We start from the raw sequence: 23,363 nt of genomic DNA, 5'->3' as shown, positions 1-23,363 counted from the left end.
CTTTCAGAATGTTTTTTTGTCTTTTTTTTCCCAGCTGATGAACTCTAAAAACGCTGACAGCCAATCAGAATCCAATCTGCTTTAAAGAGCTCAAGCATTTATAGCTACAGATGGCATAACAGCAGCACACATTATAGCTCTTTATAGCTATCATTCTTGGTGTAAAGGGGATTTAACTAAGAAAATACGATAGAGAATGGGAGAGAGTGATTGGCCGAGCTGTGCAGCATCATTAGGAAGTGAAGAATGAGCATAGGAGGACAGAGAAAGTGTTTAGTACTGTTTACAGAATTTAACTCTGGCTTGACTGCCTCTCATATGGGAACACAGAGCTCTGAGTGTGCTGGCCAAAGCTTAACTCTTAATCAAACCAGAAGAGTGGCAAGGTCAAGGGTGAACATGTTACAGGCATGATTGAATAGTTAAGATGTTTTAAGGTTGCAGCTTGATAGTGTGTAAATTATTAATATCTGCATCATGGCATTTGTAATTGAATTTTTTTAATGAGCATCTTGTGCTTTAATGGAAGCAAGCACACCTGGCCCTTTCACTTCATCAGTGTCACAATTTGGCCAAATTGGATGCCTTGAATTTCCCTTGGGATTAATAAATATCAATCGTCAATCAATCAATCACAATTATGGCTTTATTTTTAGATGATTAGAATTGTTATTTTCAGCTTCACTTAAATCCCAGATTTTCAATGTGGACTCAAACCCCAGTGTACTTTGGGTACTATGAGAAAACTTACTAAATAATTATAATAAGATTAAGTGTGTGTGGTATTTCTGGCATGCATGATTTTGTTTAGGGTTTACATGTATTTAAACAGCACTGGTCTTTAGAGTACAGCATGTTATACATGAGGGAGAGGAAACCCGTCCTTAGTTCTGACCTGTGGGCACAGGCCTGTTGGCAGATCTAGGACAGAGAGATTGCAGATGTTGACTGTGACCTCACCTGTTCTCAGTCAGAACCTACACACTTCTTCTCTCCTATCAATCACTCCTGACCAGTTGGAGGTCAGTGTGGGACACAGAAAGACATTTACTACAGGGGTCCAAAATTCCATTTACAGACTGTCATACTTCAGAGAACTCTGGTATTGTGAAGATGGCCTTCAGGACCAAGTCAAGCAGAGCAGTTTTTATACGCATGTGTTATATACTCCTTATATACTGAGAACCTGCCAAACCATTCCTTCAATAACCTAATGCTCTGTCCATCAGACAGTTTGGCATCATTAGCATTCTAATGTGAGTAACGTGTAATGCAATAATACTATGCAGTATTCTTGCGAAGTAGATTTTGGTGAAAAAAAGTGTAATGAGTTTAAGCAGCAAGAAAATTTGCCACAATCTATTGAAAAAACTAGCTAATGCACCTCACCTTGTTGCTCAAAGCAATGCATCCTGGCAGCAACATAATTGCTGTTGTTGGCATGTACCATTAACTCTCAGATTGTTCTTTAACTTAATGTCTGGTCTGTTATGCAAAGAGAACTTGTTTACTTCCCATTTCAAAAATGTACTTGCCTAAAATAAAAACGAAAGGCTTGCTGTTGTCTTTCCCAGAAACTCTTCTGTCTAGTATGAAGTGAAACAGTGGCATCAAAACACACTCAAAAGAAGTCTTCCTCTCTTCCCACTTCCAGTCAGAAACTTTTAGAACTTCTTGAATAACCTTCAAATGTGAGTGAAGTGGCTTTTAACCAAGCACATCTCAGAGCAGAGGAGACCAGTCATCTTGAAAAGCCCTAAGAGTGGGATGCCATTTCCTCCTATCTTTATGCTTTCTGATGTCTGGCGGTGTGGAGACGAGGCAGCAGGGGGTGGAGGTCTGATGGCACTATGTCCCTTAGCAATGGCCGTCCTCCCGGAGCGGGAGCAGGCAGGGTCGCTGAAGAGTTCACAGGAAGCTCTGATCAAAGGCAGCCCCTGAAGGAGCTCTGCTGAAGGGAGCACACTTACCTACAATCGTCATGGTGGCACTCAGCTGAAATCTGGCAGGAGGTCTTACTGGTAGCAGACATATAAAGTAACTGCCTTCCTACTTAGGTTACAGAAGTTTTACGCAAACACAGTCACAAAAAGAAGAGAGCTGATATAATTTTGGGGTTCTCCAAGGCTCACACTGTCAGTGTTTGGGATTAATGACTATATGGACTCAATTTCTATTGTAAATACTAGGGATGAGCATGAGTGTAAATGACACTAATGGTCAGAAAAACAACGTAGAGATATTAAAATTCTAGTTGATAATCGATTTTTCTTTTTTAGAAGTATTATTTATTTTGATAACCGATAAATGACCAATATTAAAATTCAAAAATGCTTTTTCTCAAATTATTAAAAACAAACAAAAAACGAACTTAAAAAATCAGCCATTTCAAATGCTACAACTGAAGGCATTACAACATTATAATGTACTAAATGTTTTCTAAATGTTTATTTAAAGATTAACTTAAGTTAAAGTAACATTAGATGATGGCAAACAATCTAAAATAATGCACACATTAACATCCAATAAGGACCAATACTAGGAAAAAAACCCTCTTAATTCCAATTTGAGATTGTAAAAACATCATGCATCCCTACAATAACTGGTCATGATCAAGCATGAGGTGGATTTTTACTCACTCCAATATTAAGTGCACAAATATGTCAAAAAGGTGCCTCATCTTTTGTTATGTGATTGGTTATAGCTAGTTTTCCCAGTACCTTATGATTCATCAATATGATCCAACAATGCAAAAGGTGCCTTTCAGCCTGGGATGGAAGAAACCGTGCTTAATAAAATCACAATCACACACGCACAGAGTGGGTTTCCGTAACTAGACAGAGTGCAACTAAATAGCCCAGAACTTAGTTTGACTTGACAGGGTCTTTACAATTACTATTTTTAACCGGACATACAGATACCGTATTAAAAATGCAACCAGCCATGGTGTGAAAACACTTGACCAATGTGATAAAATACAGAGCACGCTTATTTCAATAATTAGGTTATATGAGGATTTTGAATGTTGCTTGTATTTGAGTTGGCCAATGAGTCTTCACATACTGATAAAACACGATACCACCCTTTGATCAGAGTTAATATTTTTTGTGCTTTGTAAGAGGTTTATAATAAAAAATATACAAGCTACTGAAAATAAAACATTGATACAATGGCTCATCTGATGCATATGAACATAGTGAATCCACTCCTTTAACTTGCTATAACCTTGAGTCACGCGTGTAACCATAGTGACAAATAACAATAATAAATACTTTGCATAGCATCTTTAATAATTAAATGTTTTATTCTTATTGGCCTACTGCATTCACCCTTTAGAAGTTGTGGTGAAAATGCTGTTTCTGTTCTTACAAGGCATACTAATTAAGTTCTCTTTTAAAATTAGATTAGAATTCTTTACTTAAAGTTGTTTTCTTGGTCATACAATGCAGTCACTCTCTTTTATAATGCATGCAATAATGCATTCACATAACGTATGCATATCAAAACTGAATTTAGCACTCCAGACAGGCCCGGCAACTGCTGCTGTGTAAAGACAGAAAGCAGAGACTGTGCAGAGAGATGCATGTGTCTCAGAGTATGTGTGTGTGTTAAGTATATAGAGAGAGAAGAGAAGGCTAAAAATCGATATATTTGGAGCAAGATGTCACAGTGGCCAATCACGGCCTGCTCCTGTCACCAGTGTCATTGTGACATGGGTATTTAGAGCTTTCTAATTGGTCACACTGTGCAAAGACATCGAGAGAGGCAAAATGACAACTGACAATAGATCCACTCTCGCTGTCAAGTTAGACATCCACAAACCGCCCACATCCTCTACCCAAGGTGCTTCAGTTATACAGTGCAAAAAAAAAATGTGGTTTGTTTGAAACTCACAGCTCCCTTTGGCTTCAACACGAAGCCATGCTGTCACAGCTGGCCAATCAGCGACAAATACTGGCTCTATGAACTCTTCATTTGTGTGAGTAGGCGTGAGAAAAAGCAACGGGGGGCGTATGTGTGTATCTGAAAGTGACCTTACTTTCTTTCTCTACTCTGCATTGTCATTCTGTTTTCCTGGCCCAGGGTTTAGGACCCTCCCACATCCACAACAAAAACTGGAATGCCTCTTTGCTCCAATTAAAATTTCTTTGGCACAACCTCTCTGCAGTTATCTTTTTTTTTACTTTGTATCTGTCTGAGGAAGACGCTTGCCAGTATCCTCCATTCATGCCGTGATCAATCCCACCGTGCAACACAAAAGTCCTGGAGGACCCCACAAGCACAAACTTGCCTCTAAACTCTGTCTCTTTCTCTCCACTGCACAAATACAGGCAGACAGCATTATACAATCGAGGGGATGTGCATGCAAGGCCACTCTGAATAATGAATCTTTCCTTACAGGGAGGTCTGATTTAGACAAATCAAAATCTGTAATGGACCTTTAGAGCAACATCTTGCCAACCGAGCCCTCAATATGAGGTAACTCCTCTTCTCTGCGTTGGGTGTCAACGTCTAGGTGAGAAAGGTGTCTCTGGAGGTATGCCGAGTTGGTAAGATGCTCACTTAATTGGCACAGAGCAGGAAGGAGGACAGGAGAGGAGACAGGGGGGCGGGGGCAAGGTTCAGGGGCCACGGTTCTCTTCCTGGCAGAGCTGATGGTACTACTGGGACCACACACACAGAGGAGCAGGCTTTTGTTGAGCACTGTCACTGTGCAGTTTCACAGAGCAAGACACTGAAGCATTTATACTCTCATTCTCTCTTAAACACTCAGAATACAGAGGTCACAGAATAATAACAATCATTCAAGTACACTAACATGCCCACTCGCAAGAATATTGCATTCACACAAATTTGTACACCCACACACAGGCAACACAATCAGCAAGATCACTACATAAACACACAGAGCATGTTGATGAGAAGGAATTTTTTTCATTGAGCATCTCTACAGTAGAGATATGCAGATGGAGCTCAGGGGTATTTCTACATAAACTGGTCATCAAATTTAATCAGATCTTCAATTAAACAATTAAAAAACAGTCTGCATAAACTGATTTAATAAAGCATACTGTGTACACATTCACAGGGCATATTACAGTAAGTGAATCTCTAGGTCAATGACAGGGTTTTTCCTACATTGAAAATTTTTTGGCGGCCGCCAAAACGATTTTTTGTCCCGCCAAAGCCTTATTTGATCTGTAATTGGAATTTGTGAGTGAAGCAGGTTACAGACGGAGTGACGGAGAGAACAAGCACAGCACCCCACCTCTGCGCGGGCACTCTTCGGCCCCTATTTTAACGATCTAAACGCATGTGTAAAGCGCACGGCGCAGGTGCACTCAGGGCGTGTCCCAATGCACTTTTGCTTGTTTAATAATCCACAGTATGTATAGGCCTATGACAATGTGTAGTAAATTACCTATAAAATCATTTAGTTTAAAGATAGACTGGAGTGAGACTGGAGCAAGCTGTTGCTAGCTAGCTGCTAATTGTATTAAATTTTATATGGTAAAAAATTACACTATTACACCTTTTAACGTTACGTTTTTAATGCTACTTTTTAATTGATATGATTATACTAAAATAATTATCAGGTCTATCAAAAAAGGATTTTATCTTTCAAAACTATGAAAGCCAGTCGTGGAAAAAAAAAAATCACAGCTTTTTTTGCAAAGAGGGCAATAAAGAATGACAGTGAGAGTGACAGGTAATATCTGTGTCTGATAATTGCATAATTTGTAAATAGATAAATTGTGATACCTTTGACATTTCAAATATACTTTGGTATCGATGATGTTTACATGTAAAATAAGTTGTTTATTTTACTATCTAGCCTGACAGTGAGTGTTTTTTCATGAATAAATAGGATAAGAAAAAAAAACAAATTGTTTCTTATTGTATTTATTTAAAATTTAACATGTATTGTCAATATTGGGCTTGCGGATCATGTGGGTACTAGGGTACTCTTTACTGTGTGTGGATGACCATGTCGGTCAGCCACCACCGAAGACCAATTTTGACCCAGGAAAAACCCTGAATGATAACTGGAGTCAGCTAACCTGGAGTCCAAACAATGAGATGAGCTTGTAGGTGTTTGTCACATACTTTTTCCTGCAACTGTATTTTTTAATGGTGGAAAAATTAAAGGGCAAGTTCATTTAAAAAGGAAATTGTTAACCATTACTCATCCTCATGTCGTTCCAACCCTGTAAGATATTTGTTCATCTTTGAAACACGAATAAAGATTTTAATGAAACCGGAGTGATTTTTGTCCCTCTATTGAAAATTAATTCCAACAAAATTCATAAAAAAAGTTCATAAAAAAAAAAAAGATTGTAAAAGAAATTCATATGAATTCTTTTGAAGAGATATTAATTCTTTATATGATGAACAGATTTAATTTAGGCTTTTAATCATGTATAAACATCGATCAACGCACATACATAGAGCAAATCAAATCTGGTGAATGAAAACTCAAATGTTCTTGCCTCACATGTGAGAAACTTCATGTGCATCAAGCAAGCACATTTGATCCACCATGTTTATATGGATTACTTTTAGAATATCTTTATAACATTTTGGTTGAATGGAATTAAATTAGAGGTACAGAAATCTATAATCAAATTAAATGAAGTAATTAAATTTTCTTTTTTGAGCAATGTATACCCTTTATGGTTTAGACAACATAGGCTACTTGTTGTCAGTTTTATTGATGCAGTTTGAGTCATAAAGGGATTGTTCACCCAAAAATGAAAATTCTGTCATTAATTACTCACCCTTGTGTCATTCTAAATCTGTAAGACCTTCGTTCATCTTCAGAACACAAATTAAGATTTTTTATGAATTCTGACAGGTTTGTGACCCTACATAGACAGCAAGGGTCGTACCATGTTCAAAGCCGAGAAAGATAGTAAGGACATCATTAAAATAGTTCATGTGACATCAGTGGTCAAACTTAATTGATTTTCCATGTCAGTCTTCGATGCGTGTTCACAAGAGTACCACAATACTTGTGTGCATTCCTCTGATTGTAAACAAGGTGCAGCACAACTGGGTTCTACTTCAGAACACCGGCTCCTGCATCAGCAGCACCACACGCATGCGAATTTGTGTTGAAGACTGACAAGGAAGAGAAGAAACTGTTAATAAAACTGTTAATAAAGTCATTATTTTTGTTTCTTTGTGCACAAAAAAGTATTCTTTCAGCTTCATAAAATTAAAGTTGAACCTTTGATGTCACATTGACTATTTTAAAGAAGTCCATTTTGGACTTTGAATGTGGTAGTTGCATTGCTGTCTATGCAGGGTCAGAAAGCTCTTGGATTTCATCAAAAATACCTTAATTTGTGTTCTGAAGATGAGCGAATCTCTTACGAATTTGGAACAACATGAGAGTGAGTAATTAATGACAGAAGTTTCATTTTTGGGTGAACTATCCCTTTAATAATAACAGTTGCTGAAACAGGAAATTGTATTATAAAATGCTTCTGACGTCAAGCAGCCAATTTCATAATTGGTGGAAGCTGAAAGTTAATTTGGCTTAAGTATCACTGCATAGAGTTACTCAACAACAATTAACCATAATGAAAAACAGTAAACAACAATACCCATTCTGATTCATCACTGAAATGTTCCTAATTATTTTTAGATTCACAAAATGTTCAAATCTATTATGAAGGGGAAAAGAGAGAGAGAGAAAAAAACATTTTATTTACTGTAAAAAGGCATCTGGGGATATTAAGAATCAATATCAGATCTAATCATTTAAATGAAGACTGTATTTAGTTAGAACATATATCTATTTTTACCCAGCTGTACATCACAATGAAACAAAACTCCTCTAATTCCGAGACTCATTTTCTACAGTCTAAACTTAAATCAAATCAGCGCCAGGGGAGGGAAAAAATGACAGCTCTCCAATTGGCTAAGAGAGTCATCGATCACGACGGCCCATGTCATTACCGTGACAGAGCTGCGCTCAGCAATTCAGCTCATATTCCATTTGAGCAGAGTTCAGAGAGAGATGAGGAGCACATCGAGCGCCCGTTGCACAATACACCTGATTCTATACAGCAATGCTCTCATCTCTCTCTGCCAGCTCTCCAATCAATGCCATTCAGCTTCAATCAATTCTTTTATACCCCATTCAATGGATGGTTTATTGGCATTACTCACAGTATAGACAAAGAGCTTGTAAGTATAAGACGAACAACAGAAGGCAGCTCTCAGTGTCTTTTCATACAGTTACATAAAGTCTTTTTTTACTGTGCCAAGTCATTCTCATTATCTGAGATCCGGAGTTAATACCCACAAGCTGTCAGTGATACATTCAAAAAAATGAAGCAGATTAAATAAGAACTAGGAACAGAGAGGCAGACGATGACAAAGGTCAACAAATACGCACACTGATGCAATCTCAACTGAGCAAACAATATCAAATCAAGATAGTTTTAGACAGGCATCAGATAATCTCCCTGCACTCATGGTTTCTTATAAAACGGAGACTCCACCGTCTACATAAGTGAGTGTTAATGGGAACCCAGGTGCATATTCACACCGACAGCGATGTGCGAGAGGATGACAAAGATCTAGAGAGCTTGTATTCTCCATGGAGGCCTGGCCCATAACCTGCCCTGGATGTGTGCATGTACTTTCAGCAGCATTCGCTTGAGGGAGACGCATAAAAGCTCATCTTGGTTGTGGGGTCAATTACATTTAAATTTGACCAGCTCTAGAGGTACACTAAGGCTCAATACACAATTCAAACATGTGCATATACTAAGTGGATTCCAAGAAAAGCCTAGTTTGGTTAAGTGAAATGTGACCTTCTGAGCCCTCCGAGTAAGCATGAAGCGTTTGTGTGGATCAGTCACAGTGAGGTTTGGATAGCAGCTCTGCAGGACTGAAAGAAAACGCTTGATTGAGTTTTATTCAGTTTAGTGGAATTAAGACTGTGTTACCATGCCGACAAGCACTTGGAAGTGAGAGGCGAAGATTGTTTTGATATGGGGTGCTAATGAATAATGATGATAAATTTGATAAAAATGAGCGATGTACAAGGTCCACACTATTAGTTCTGCATTAGATGTGTACTGTATAGTAAAAGGAAAATCAACTTAAGTTTCAGGATTGAGATAATGGTGAAACAATGGCACGAAAGAAAAAAGATAAAATTTTTGGCAGATTTATACTTGCACTGTTGATATTTTTACTGTTACCATCACAAAACAAGAACAACATTCTAAAAGAAAAAAGAATTAGCTGGAAATTCTATTATAATTTAATTTGTCATCTTAAAATACACATTTTTACTAGAAATAGTTTTCATATGGTGATTTATCTAGAATTTTCAAACCATTTTAACTTAATTTTAAACTTTACATTTAACAATTTATCATGAAAAACCTATTTAATATTAGTCACCTACATTTTTATTACCATCTGGCATTTTATCAGCAGAATTTGCAACAACACTCAATACATCACAGAAAACCAAATTCTCATCATACAGGATCATGTGTATTGTTAATTAATGAAATAGTGAAAGAATGGAATAATCAATTAATGATAGAATGAATAAATGCATGCATTCATAAATTTAGGCCAATTACCAATAGCTAATTGACAAATTTAGGATTTTTTTAGTGATCAGTTCAAAAAACAAGTAACAAAATCAACACTTACTTCTTGTAGCTGCAGCTGTTCTTGATAAATCAAGTCAGTGCATTAGTTGACTTGTCCTGGGTGGAAGTGTGTGAATCTCAGCGTGTGTTCAGACACCTGCAATGAGGAAAGAGAGGACATGCGGTGAGGGTTTGATAGATGACTCCTGCACAGTTGCGTCACTTTTGCAGTCAATATTTGCACTCTTTCATTTGTGAGGTGTCTCGATCTCAGACGGTCCACTCTTCTCTCCTAGATTATGATCTGAACATCACTGAAGTGCTTCGTGTGTGTTGATGTACATGTATTGACAAACCATGTACAGATAAGAACACACCCCTTGACCAATTACAGTCCGTCACACTTACATTCACACACAGACATGAGACAGATCCAGGGAAAAAACACCTACAAAAAGAGGTGAAGGTAAAGTCTTTTAATGACTTTCTAATGGGAGATTTGATCTAGGATATTAAAGCTAGCTTAAGGCAAAGAGCGGATGAGACATGTGCATACATATTTTAATCAACTGGTCAGTGGACTGCCTGAATGGCTACTTGACAAGTCTGTACAAGAAAAGTCATGCATAAAACAGACTGCCACCAGTCCACCAGACTCTGAATAGATGCATTTCTTTGGATTTATGGATGCTAAGCATAGCTCTTGTAGGCTGAAACCTTACATTTCACAAAACTATCAACATTATGTTCTTCAATGTGCAGGCATATATTTACTCTGCATTCAAAAAAATTCCTAAACTCAAATATTAGATTAGATACATACATACATGGTTGCACAACATATGTTATATAAATACTTATACTTAATTTTCAATTTAAGTCTAATTCTAAAAAAAAAATAATAATTGCAAAAGTAATTGCAAACTGTAATACAGTATGAATATGAATATAGTAATGATAAAAAAACAGACACATATAGTAATTAAAATTTACTGGATAAAGTTAAATAGCTGTAAACAAATAAAAAAGAATATATATGTGTATATATATATATATATATATATATATATATATATATATATATATGTATATATATGTATATATATATATATATATGTATATATATGTATATATATATATATATATCTATATATATATATATATGTATATATATATGATATATATGTATATATGTATATATGTATATATATATATATATATATATATATATATATATGTATATATATATGTATATATATAATATATATATGTATATATATATATATATATGTATATATATATATATATATATATATATATATATATATATATGTATATATATATATATATATATGTATATATATATATATATATATATATATATATATATATATATATATATATATATATATATATATATATATATATATATATATATATATATGGAGAGTAATAGTGGACTTGAATTTTCTTTATGGACAAATTATTTAAAAAAATTTCTATTTGGTTTTGGGATACAATGTGTTCTGACACACACCTGAGAACAAGTGCCCAAGTGCCACAACATAAAGAATCAGCAATAAAATACTGTCCTTTAAGATCATTTCTCATAGCAGGTGATCTGAGGCCTGATAGAGATCACTTAAAATCTGTTGAAGGTGGTGAATTTGTATATAAGCCTTGCTTTGATGGCTGTGGAAACAGTGCTTAAAGGACAATGAATTGAGACATGCAACTTTTTGGAGACAGTATAAGCACAGCATACTAAAACATTCACGGAGATGTTGAAGGATCTTTGATTCAAAAGCATAAAAACATCATCTTCGCTAATCAACTAGCTGGTTGATAGATAGCTGGCAACTAGTCGACCATCCTGACCCATAACCACACACACATAAACACACCAAGTGCTAGGTGACACACTTGTCTCCAACATACGCTGGACCCAAGAAGAAATGCATACTTAACATTATGAAGAGTGAAAGATCTGGCTTCCAAAAACAGAGACTTCATGGTGATCTTCACAACAACCAGCATGCATCTGCTGTCTCTGAGTGCATTTGTGCTGGAGTTTTATTCTTTAGCTGGTAATGCACGACAGGAGGCCGAGAGAGAAAACAAGGACACGTGGAGAGAGAGAGAGGGGGGCAGAAAAGACAACAGAGGAAGTACACAGGAAGAAGCCTTTGTTCTTGCTGATGCAGATTGAGAGTTTAATGTTTAATGGATCTCAGAAAGACGCAGAAGATCTCTCAGAGGACCAACAGAGGAAACCTTAACCAGGATGTTAACTAACAACACGCCTGCACATGAAAGTAGAGATGGGTCACAACGTTGACTAATCGTCTAACAACTAGTTGATCAGTTTATTTAGATTTTTCTTTGTGATATATTTAGTGGCAATGTTTTAATTAGCATTCTGACAGTGTGCTGAATTGTTGGAGTGTAAAACCCTCTCAGAAACTGTTGCATTTTTAAATTCATCCTCTTTATAGCACCATGACTTCAGCCATAAATGTCTTCAGTCGTTGTGTTGCATCTCATGTTGTATGAGTGTCCCACCATGAGCTCTGCAAGAAAAAGCGCTGTAGAGTTTTTTTTTTTTTTTAAAAAGTCAGATTTTGTTTGTAAATGCCCCCACTAAGAAATGAGTCAGAGATCAGGCAAACCTAAAACCAGACCTGATTAGTCGACTAGGCATTTAGATAACCCAATGACTAATTGATTTGAATGAAATGTGTAGTTCTGCACATTCCTAACATGGACATGGACTATCAACAAACTGAGGTTAAAGAGGGACATCATTGATCCAACTGAAAAAACATCATTATTTAAGCCAAACAATTACAAAAAGAACATGTATAGTTAAAGAGCACTCATCCCGTCTGTCCTCCACATACACACAAAGCAACCTCTGCACAGTGTCAAAGTCCCAGCGAAAGCCATGTTCCACTCTCCACTGACTAATTCAATACTGATAAACAAACTAAACAAAGCATGACTATCAGTGCTGGAGGATTCCCAGTAGCAACAGTGAGCAATCTCCCAACTCTACCCTCAGTACATATCTCTCCTTCCCATTTACTTCACTCACTTTCCTGTACGGTCCTTGGCTTTCTCCAGTTATATTCAACATTGTATACTGATTATTATACTAATGCATCACTCAGCATTTCGGCAGTATATTACAGCATGAATGGAAATTTCACAAAATGATAACTTCCCCTGTTTGCATAAGGAAAATTGATACATTTAGCAACATTAATTATTTTAGAACCATACTTTGCTAAACTGTGACAATTTTAAGGCAATTAATGATATGCTCTCTGCAAATCTCTAATTCATAGATGCATTAATTGTTTTCTTCCCTTCATTTAAACATTAAAACATAAAAAATAATAATAATTCAGTTTGTATTAATATTAGTGTGAAGGCAACACAATAAACACTACCACAATGTTTTACAATTAAGAATAATATATATATATATATATATATATATATATATATATATATATATATATATATATATATATATATATATATATTTTTTTTTTTTTTTGCATTTAAATAATGTATTTTTTTTTTACATTTCGATGTTGGGAATTTGGGGGAAGTCTTAATATTTAATTGCCAAAAATGTCATTACACTACAAAAAATGTAAAATAAAAGACAGAATATAATTTATGTTTTAAGCGTGAAATATGATTTAGACATGTTCTTGGCAGGTTTCAAGATATAATATCTACTGTTATTTAAAAATTTTGACTGAATGCTTAGTGTTTAAGACATTTTAACCCCAAATGTAATTGATTCACTAATAAACTTATTAAATAAAATTCAATAAATAACTTTAACATAACTGGAAACAAACTTACTCAGTTATACAAGGGTATGCAATAAGTTTGTTTGATAAACATAATATTAACAGTAAATGTGTAAACCACGCAGTATGCAGCACACTAGTATTCCATTCTTCACACAGTCTGATTCATCCATCCATCTACATGTCCATAACCCACCCCTACACAGAGTCCTCCCATCTCAGCGTGACAGAACAGAGTCTATAGTTCAGGCAAGGTGCTAATTGATTGGCTAAAATCCCTTAGCCTGTACACAGTGTGCTGATAGGCTGACAGCAATGGAGACACTTATGTCAGCCTGTAACAGCTCTGAATCATCAGGCGGGAACAGGACAAACTCAATCTACCTCCTCGTTATGCAGTTTTCCACTGACTGCCAGTTTGCACATGCAAAAGCACACAGAAGCTTATCGAGATCTAAAATGACCTTTTAAAGAAACCCAGCTCTCATATGTCTCCATCACTGCACCTTGAAGCCAGCAGCAGCGGTGAGCGTGTGTGACGGGGGTTGCGTGTGTAACAGCGTATGGATGGCTGGGAGTCATCGCTCTGGCAGGGAATCGTGAGAGAGCGGTGCAACGGTCCATGTGCAATGATAGGGAGAAGATTAGATGATCATGATCATATTGAAGATTGTGGAGAGATGTGCTGCTCTTGCAACGCTCAGAATCATGGGCATAATTCACAACTAAAAGATGAGTGGAGGGAGGAGCAATGTAATAAGCGAAATACCCTTTTATATGCTATACTCCAAGTGACATTTCATAAGCAAAAGCACTGCTTCCAATCTGTGGGCTGCACAGGTGAGAACGGTGCCACACGAAGGGGGCAGACGTAGCATACCACAGCTGCCAATCTGGTTGACACTGAATTACTTAATCATACCTGAAACCAAGCCACGAGTAAGAGAGATGTAGAAGAGAGCAAGAGTCATCACAAATCTTATCATAAATCAGCTCTGTGAGTCAAGGCAAAGGGAGGGACAATAAAGCGCACTCAGAAAACACTTTAAATTCATCAGTGTGATATGTGAAAGTGAAAGAAACCATTTGTTTAAATCCTATAATAAAAAGGCTGAGAGAAAGGCATCACCACGGGACAGATATGGCCGGCGGAGCTCTCTCACACATCCCTGAAGAACCACTCAGCTTCTCTGAAGGTATTTCATCATCTCTGCAACGCAGAAGAGATAAAGCCAAGAGAAGAACCTGTTGTCATATAATCTCCTTATCCTGACAAATACTGTCACTCTCTTCAGCACTGGACACAGCTTTTGCACATATCTGTCTCAAAGATGTACAACAGTACATAATAGTACAAATGTGTAGACCCATCCATCCACTCTCCAAACCACCAGCACTATGTAGGGTCATGGGCAAAATGTAAAAAACTTAAAATAAAATAAAATAAATCAATAATAACTTATTAAACTTCTGAAGATAAAAACAAACAAACAAAAAAAACAATTATATATATATATATATATATATATATATATACAAAAATTTGGATCTGTAAGTTTTTTTTTTTTTTTAATAATTTTATTCAACAAGGTTGCAATAAATTGATCAAAAGTGGTACTAAAGACTTTATTACAATTAATTTCTATTTCAAATAAATGCTTTTCTTTTTAACTTTTATTTATCAAAGAATAATAAGATCTACCATGGTTTCCACAAAAATATCAAGCAACTGTTTTTAACAGGGATTAAAAAAAAAAGAAAGATGTTTCTTGCACACCAAGTCAGCATAGAATGATTAGAATGCTTTCTGAAGGATCATGTGACACTGAAAAAATAGCTTTGCCATAACAGGAATAAATTACTATTTATTCCTCTTATCTAATCTATTTTAAAATATATTACAATAGAAGAGTTGTTTTAAAATTGTAAAAATATTTCACATACATACATTTATACCCCAAACTTTACATATAAAACATTGGTAAAATGTGTCTAATGTAGAGTACTATATTCTAAATGACAGCTGAAAGCACTGATAAAATTAGCCAAAGAAATGAGCATGAAAGAGGTGAGTCTGTAGGCACAGATTCCACATGGACCTGTGCTCTTTCCTCTGCTGGCTCTTCTGCTCTCACATGCTTGTCATGTCGTGACGGTTGCAGAGCTTGTTGTCAGATAAAACACATAAGGATCCCTGCTCATAAAAAAGTGAACATTTAGTCCCTATGGAACTTCACAACATGTTCATCAACAATGAAAAAAATTATTATTACTAACTAATGCAGGCAGCTATTTTTTTTTTTTTAAGTGTATGCCAAGGAGAAAACAACCTCCGCCTTCACCAAAGTCATCCATTTCCAACTGCCAGGAATCTAAATCTCCAAATATATTTTATAGGTCTCAATAAATTCTGAAAAGTATCAAGAAAAAAAATGTTTGGTTGTCCAGAGCCTTCAACTGATGCAAGCCAGGATTTGGAGTTTTAGATATATATTTTTTCTTTCTCAGAAGTTTAGAGCTTATCAGAGAATTCAGATGAATTTTGCTAGCAGGTTCTGGACAATTCAATTATTCAAAATTATTTGAATAGAGGCAATCTTTCTAAAAATAAAAAAGTTCCAATGTCCAGAGATGTTCAGCCAAAATTCTGTCATCATGTATTGTTCCTCATGTACGACTGACTTTTTTCAGTGGAGATATTCTACATAATGTTAAAGCTGCCCTTAAAGCATAACACATAAATAAGCACATAAAAATAAGCTTGAAAAACTGTACATTCGAAATTGGTGCCCTACGATACTATCCATGGAGGCTTTTCATAAATACCTTGCTCAAGGGCACTGCAGCACAACCAATGGTCATAAAGCAGCTTGACCCTCGTGTAGGTGGGGAGAGACGGTGAAACAAGGAGTAGTGAACATTAATGTTGTGTTGCAGGCAAACATCATTCTGCAGGGAGCAGTAAAATGCACTACTGATACATTTTTAAAAGGATTAAGCAAGTAGTACATAGACTGGGTTATTAACTAAATAAATAAATTACATATATAACCCCATGGGAACTTCAACTAACATAATTAATTGATTTGTGGAAATTAAACTTCACAGCACTATTATTGGAAGAGTAGTTTAAATACCTCTTTGCCCTCACAAGCTCATGAATTTGGGAGTAGTCATAACATCGAAACTACCAAAATGATCTTTAGAAAAGGTCAAAATAAAAATAATTTAAATGCATTGTAAATATGAAATATACAGTCCAGTCATATAAGAAACTGAGGTTATCTATGTGATCATGTGAGTCTTTTAACTGAACGTCTCTGTGGGGAAGCAAGTCTGTGCTTCATCACAAAAACAATAATAATTAAGACATAAATAACGAAGGAGAACAACCACATCAAAGCTATTCCAAACTACAAGAAAACAGAGAAGCAGAAAGGACATATAAAGACAGAAATGTTCATCAAACAGCCATGACAATGGATGACCCTTGACCTTTTGACCGCCCCTCATCTTTATCCGCCTTCTTTGACCTGCCCTTTCATCCCAGAACATTCCATTAACTGCGCTACTCCCATTAGAGACCGTCAGAGCCCCGCTTAAATCAATGCTTTGCTGAGAAGTCCAGCGGCGCAGCGCTCCAGATCCACCGGCACATTCCCGCGTGATTCACACCGACTTAATGACTTTATTTCAGTGCTGCGCTCCCAATCAGCCGACTGGTATTTTTAGAGTGGTGAGTGCTCACACATTGTCTGTGACTCTGCTTTAATTTGCAGACTGGATATAAACAAAAGGGCCAGCTGAGGAGTTGAAGATAACATACTCGTTGCGTCGTAGAAGGAAAAGGAAGGGAGGAACAAAGGTAGAGAAAGTAGAAGGGCAGATTGCCACAAACACACTTTCTTATGAGACATGATACCAACTGCTTGGTTTCGCCATCCACAGCTCTTCTCAAACTCTCCAGGGCAGAGAGAAAGAGAGACTGAGAGCATGTCTCCGAGGAGCCGAGACGAATGGGCAGCTCAGTAAGCTGTGCAGGTAGAAAGGACGCTCCTCTTATTCTCAAACAGAAATTTTTCGCTGGGGCTCTTGGGATTGGGCAGGGCTATTGATCTGATTGGATCAGTTTGGTTACGGGGTGATGAAAGAACAGAGGTTGAAATGTCCATTTAGTTATGATGGATGGTTTGTTTAAACCTATGAACAAAGAACAGCTATATGTTAAGATATAAAACAGTGCTAAAATGTAAAGAGCAAAGCATTTAGTGTTACCTTGGTCAAGGTTGGACACTTTTGAAAATGGTGTTAATTCACAAAGTGGAAGGAGAAAACACATAGCCTATATAAAAGGATTTTTGTAAACTATAGGCACTTTTAATGTCACAAAAACAAGTTTTTTTTTTTTTTTCCTAATACAGCTAACAGATCAGACTACATTTTCATTTTGCTATATTAGTGTGATGACAACTCATTACTACAGTCTTCATTGTCACATGATCCTTCAGAAATCAATTTAATGCAACAAAAAAGGGGAAATGAAAATGGAAAAAAAGATTAAACAAGTTAGCTTTGTCTCTTAAAGCTGTAATGACACTTTCACCATAACCACAATTACAACTGTTAATGTTTTATCAAAAGTTAGACTACTTTGTTAGCAATGTGACAACAGTATCAGAGAAGAACATACTTGAGATGAAATATGACACGTAATGTGTGAAGAAAAAAACAACACCACCTCAAATCAAGCTGTAATTTTTGTCAAATTATGTAAAAAGTGTGAAATTTTTATATAACTATTTAGGACACACTAAATGTTTGCTAAGAAAAGGGCCTTATCAAGACGAAGTTGCCAGCCAATATATTCCGAAAATGTTCAGAATGTTCTTTTCCACCCACAGAATGCTTTCAAACACAACATATCATTTGAGAGGATTTGATAGGATAGTTCTTTTCAGTTGCTTGTATATCCACTGTTGGACATTGTTAGTAGTCAAATTTTATCATTATTCATTTTTGGTCAAATTCATTACGGTTCAAAATGTTCAGATTGTTTTAAGATTAAATTATTATTTTTTTTATTTAGTAAGGATGCATTAAATTGATGAAAAGTAATGACCTATATATAATACAGAATGTTTCTATTTAAAAATGCTGTGATTTTAAAATTTCCTATTCAAAGTATTTTATTTTTTTTTTACACAAAAATATTAAGCAGCAGCAACAGAATCAGCATATTAGAATGATTTCTGAAAGATCATGTCACTGAAAACTGGAGTGACGGCTGCTGAAAATTCACAGGATTTTAAAATATATTAAAATAGACCAAACCAGGACCAAAAGTGCCCATATCTAAAGAAATAAGTGCAACTGTGAAGATTCAAGCACATTTCACACTGACTAAACATCCAAACATAGCATACATCACCATATACTCACACCTGCAAATCGCAGAGCTTGCATTTCCTCTTTCTGGTTCTGGCTCATTTACCACACTCACATTTTGTGTTCACGAACACACACATACATATATCATGCCAAAAGAGAGGTCATTCAGAGGAAAGAGATCAGAGATGGATCACAGATCAAAGGAAGAAAAAGGGGAGAAAAAAGAGGCCAAACGAGTGGGATAGAGCGATGAGGAGAGGAAAACAGAGATAAATAAAGGTGGAAGGTTCCTGGTGCATCTGTCGGTGACATTGACAAGGCCAACCAGGCGTGGTGTCCAGAGGCGTTGGGACAGGAGAGCTGAGAAATGTGTCCTCCATGCCATTGCGCTCGGCGCCAAACACACAGACAGCAATACTCATCCAATGAAAGACCCCGCACCCTTCACACACACAAACATGGCACTAACGGCAAGGCTTAATGACATCCAACAAATGGCTTTCTGAGGTTTTATTATTGGAAGTCACCTAAATTCCACCTCCAAGTCAGACCAGAGCGTTTTGGGAGCTGAGGAGCAGAGTTAATATCTATCTATCTCACCGTATAAACAAGTGAAGGCTGAGTGCAATACCCTGAGACTCGGTTAATAGTGGGCTTTGAGCCTTTGAGGAATCCCTGTCTGACTGAAATTTGACCCAATAAACCAACAAGGACAATAAGCACCTCTCCAAGCCCCTCATTAGCTAAGGTGGAGGTCTGTCTCTAATGCCAATTTAACAACCTGAGTCATACTCCAATACCACAGACCCTTCTTTCTTTCTTGCCCTGAGGCCATGTTGCCAGTGTGGTCTGTTACAGCCCATAATCAGCATCTGGGAAAGATAAGAGCTCCACGTAGAGGCTCAAGGCGGAGGCCTGATGGCGCAAGCGTCTGACGGGGCGGGAGACTAATCCAGCGCCATGCTGCGACAGGCCCCGGCTAATCACAGCCCGGTTGGATTAAACCAAAAACCAGACAGATGCAACTCAAGAGGATGACTAGTGCAATGGGAGGCAAGCCCAAGAGACCAAGGATTACCTGATGAAAATATTCATGGAGGTTTTCACTCCCTGCTGTCTTTCTCCATTGGTTTCTGTGAGCACCAAATGTTGGGCCCCCAAGGGCAGTGTCTTTAAAGGCAGATTAATGATAATCCAAGTTAATGCAAAAGGTAAAGCTCACTCTGAGATACTGTATGCGTGTGTGTGCTCTAAACTTATACCATTAACCAGATAGCAAAGTGTGTATTATTGCTAATGGTTATTCACAGTGCCTTATCATGGTAAAAATGGCAATTTAGCCATAAAATCCAAATAACTATCTATTGTATACAATATGATGATTATTCTCTGAATGTCAAGATGCTCTCCTAATGTTGTGTTGTACAACCTGATGTATCGAGATATTCTTCTATATTATGATTTTTGCACAGGTGCTAGGCAACGATATGTCATGTAAATTGTCTGGTAATAACTGGCTGCGCTTCAAAAGGTCAGCAGCAAACAGGGTCAAAACTGGAATTGTTTGAACTTTAAGTGTCACATTACAACGCTTGACCTGAGCACAACACGGCGCCGGGGGTAACGCTGTAGCTCAATGCAACAGGGAACGTCGAGATAAATCATGTGAAAGGGCCTTTACAGTAAAACACTGGCATTTTTTAAATGAGCAGCGATGCTATTTTGTGTGTGTGCGCGTGCATGCAAACGCAAAATTGCACAAAGTAAAAAAAAAAAAGAACACCACATCTCTAAACAAACTAAACTTGGGAAACAGCAGTGCTCAAAGCAGCAAAAAGGTTTTGGGTTAAGATGAGGTTTTAGACTGGTTCTGAGTCATTAAAACGCTGCACTGACAAGCACCATATCTCGCTTTCTCAGGTGGAGAATTTGAAGAAGAAAAATTAGTAGGAGTAATGTAAATTTAGTGTTAACCTACTACAATATATAAGGATAAACACTATGAAAGTCCCAACATTTGAGCTTATAAATTCTCTCTCTCTTCTTCATGCCTTCTTTATGTCTCTCTGTCAAAGTGAAAGAGGCAGGGGTGGTTGCTCACTTCGAGTGCGTTTATTGGGTTAAATGCACCACGCTGCTCTGCTCCTCTCTAATGCAGCGCTGCTCAGGAGACGAGACTTCCCGCTGAGAAATCTCTGAGCCGGAGAGAACATGTTGACTCACTGCTACATTAGACACACTTGCAAAAGCGCGCACACACACAGAAAAAGGAGCTTTTGCGATGACGCATCCCACTTGCAAACACTTTGATTCCACTGAGCAGAGATCAAAATGACACCCAGAGCCAGAATTTATGGAACATGCTGATTAAAGACTGACAACTTGTTATTCAGAAGAAAACTGTGAGTGACTCGGAGCTTCACAAGGAGGGGAAAAAATAAAAACAATAGATTTCTGTCCTCCAAACTTCAGTGAAGTTCCTTCATTTCCTCCCTCCTCTATCTCTCTCTTCGGGAGGCGACTGAGCGCTCTGTGTGAAGGTAATGGTGCGGCAGTTGAGACGCAGCGGTTCAATGTGTCAGATCGCATCAGGGTAGAAGCATTACCCTGCAGCAACACACACTCAGAGGAAGCTGCGCTCCACTCACACATGAGTTTTAAATGATGGGATTAAGCAATGAAGCTTTGGCTCATGAGAAGAGGGATGAGACAGTCACTGATGCTTAATGACTTTAAGACTGAATGTTTTGTCTAAATGCTTGTTTCTCATATAGAGTGAATAAGGCGAGGTACATAAAAATATGGGCAGCTTTGGAAAGGGAGGTTTAAACATGAAGGTAATAATGAGTAACTTACTCTCTATTCTGCTTGATACAAACTCACCAGAGTGCCGCTGGTGTAGTCATGCTCAATTCATGCTTCTTGTGGAGATACAGTCACACACACTGGGGTTTGGCCCCTCGTGTCTCATTAAACCACTCGGTGGGAATGAAGCAGAGACACAGTTGAGTTATAACTCACATGAATGCCCACACAAAACATGAACACATGGAGGTCTGCGATCAAAGCCACATCCATAGATGATGTACTTACAACTGAAAGGAGTGAAACCTAGTGGGTTAAGGAAAATAGTTGAAACAATTGAAAATAGGTTAAAAAAAATATAGGTATTAGAGGTAAAACTATAACTTTAAAAAAAAATACTGAAAAATTAGAAGTGTTGCTTTGGCTACTAACTGAACAAGTTTAAATTGGAGCAATAAAATGACTAAAACTTTAACTTTAAAATTAAAGCAAGAAAAAGTAATAAAAAAGACAAAAGTCTACAACAAGAAAAGAGAAAAGGCCAATAACAAATTACTAAAAATGTAAACTTAAAATGAAAAACAGAAAATAAAAGCTAATTCAAAACATGAATAAATACTATAATAGTATATAAAATAACACTGATCCAAAACAATGGAAAAGTCATGAGTAAGAGAGGCACTTATGTATATGGAAATCCATGTAGCTCAAAAACTGACAAATTTTAACATGTAAACAACACCTTAAGGACGCATGTTGTTTATGTATTGTTTAAGTGTGAAAAATTGAACTGTAATTGGCAACGCAAACAACATGTATTCTACACGTAAACAATCGTGATCTCTGTCATCGATTTCACATAATTTTGAGCAATCTGGCCACTTTGACCAGTTTGAACGTGTGAGCATGATTGGCTGCTGAGCACTAGGGTTAAACCATTACTGTAGGCCTAGGGGGTTGCCTACCACTCCTGCACTCTATGCCACCAAAATGCACATAACTTGCTAAGGACTTATTTCTTTATGTTTTTTCCCTCTTGTGTATAAAAAATAAAAAAGTAAAACTTATAAATGAAATAACAGTGTCTTAGAAAGTAAAGGGTGTAAAGACAAGACAATTATCTTTTCTTACATGACACCAAGATCGCAAATTCGAAAACGAAATTGAAATTGTCTAAAGCTACATATTTTTATGCTTGCAGTCAGTGCAAAGCCCAGTGAATCAGACATTTCACGGGCCGCATCATTTCCAAAAATCACTCCAGGGCACTGACACATTCGCCTCCCACAATCCACAGTAAGAAGAGAGCATTAACTACTCGCTATATGCATTTACTGGAAATTCTATGGTTTTCTTCAGTCTCTCAAGACAACAGAAATGGAGGATGAATGCATATTTCATGATGGCACTTTATTTTTTAATAGCTACAATGAAGCTACAATGACGTGTAACAAACAAATCATGATATCAGTCCTGATATACAGTGATGCTAAAAACATTTTAATGCGCAACCATATAAACATGTCAGAGGAAATTGAGTCATCAGTGTGCTAATATTAAGTAGATCAAGGTCTCCGCTAGTGCCCAAATTCACATTCACCACATATTAATTCACATCATAAGGAACAAGAATGAGAAATAAGACACCACAGCGGTCTCCGCTCATTACAGTGATGGCAGAATCAATACGGCCGTGTGAATGTTTTACACAAGGACT

At 36.9% G+C, this 23,363-nt stretch overlaps 1 protein-coding gene across 1 annotated transcript in view; it reads right to left on the bottom strand.

The window, feature by feature from the left end:
• ndst2a (N-deacetylase/N-sulfotransferase (heparan glucosaminyl) 2a) overlaps positions 1–23,363 on the bottom strand; it is a 106,825-nt gene that overhangs the window by 21,317 nt on the left and 62,145 nt on the right. The window contains exon 4 of the mRNA XM_042736752.1: positions 9,688–9,783. The gene's annotated coding sequence lies outside the window, so the exon portion shown is untranslated. The remainder of the gene's footprint in view (positions 1–9,687; positions 9,784–23,363) is intronic.

The sequence above is a fragment of the Cyprinus carpio genome, chromosome B13, assembly GCF_018340385.1.
Source record: "Cyprinus carpio isolate SPL01 chromosome B13, ASM1834038v1, whole genome shotgun sequence".
Lineage (NCBI taxonomy): Eukaryota > Metazoa > Chordata > Actinopteri > Cypriniformes > Cyprinidae > Cyprinus > Cyprinus carpio.
The sequence above is the reverse complement of the archived record's forward strand: the minus strand, read 5'-3'. Positions and strand labels throughout refer to the sequence as shown.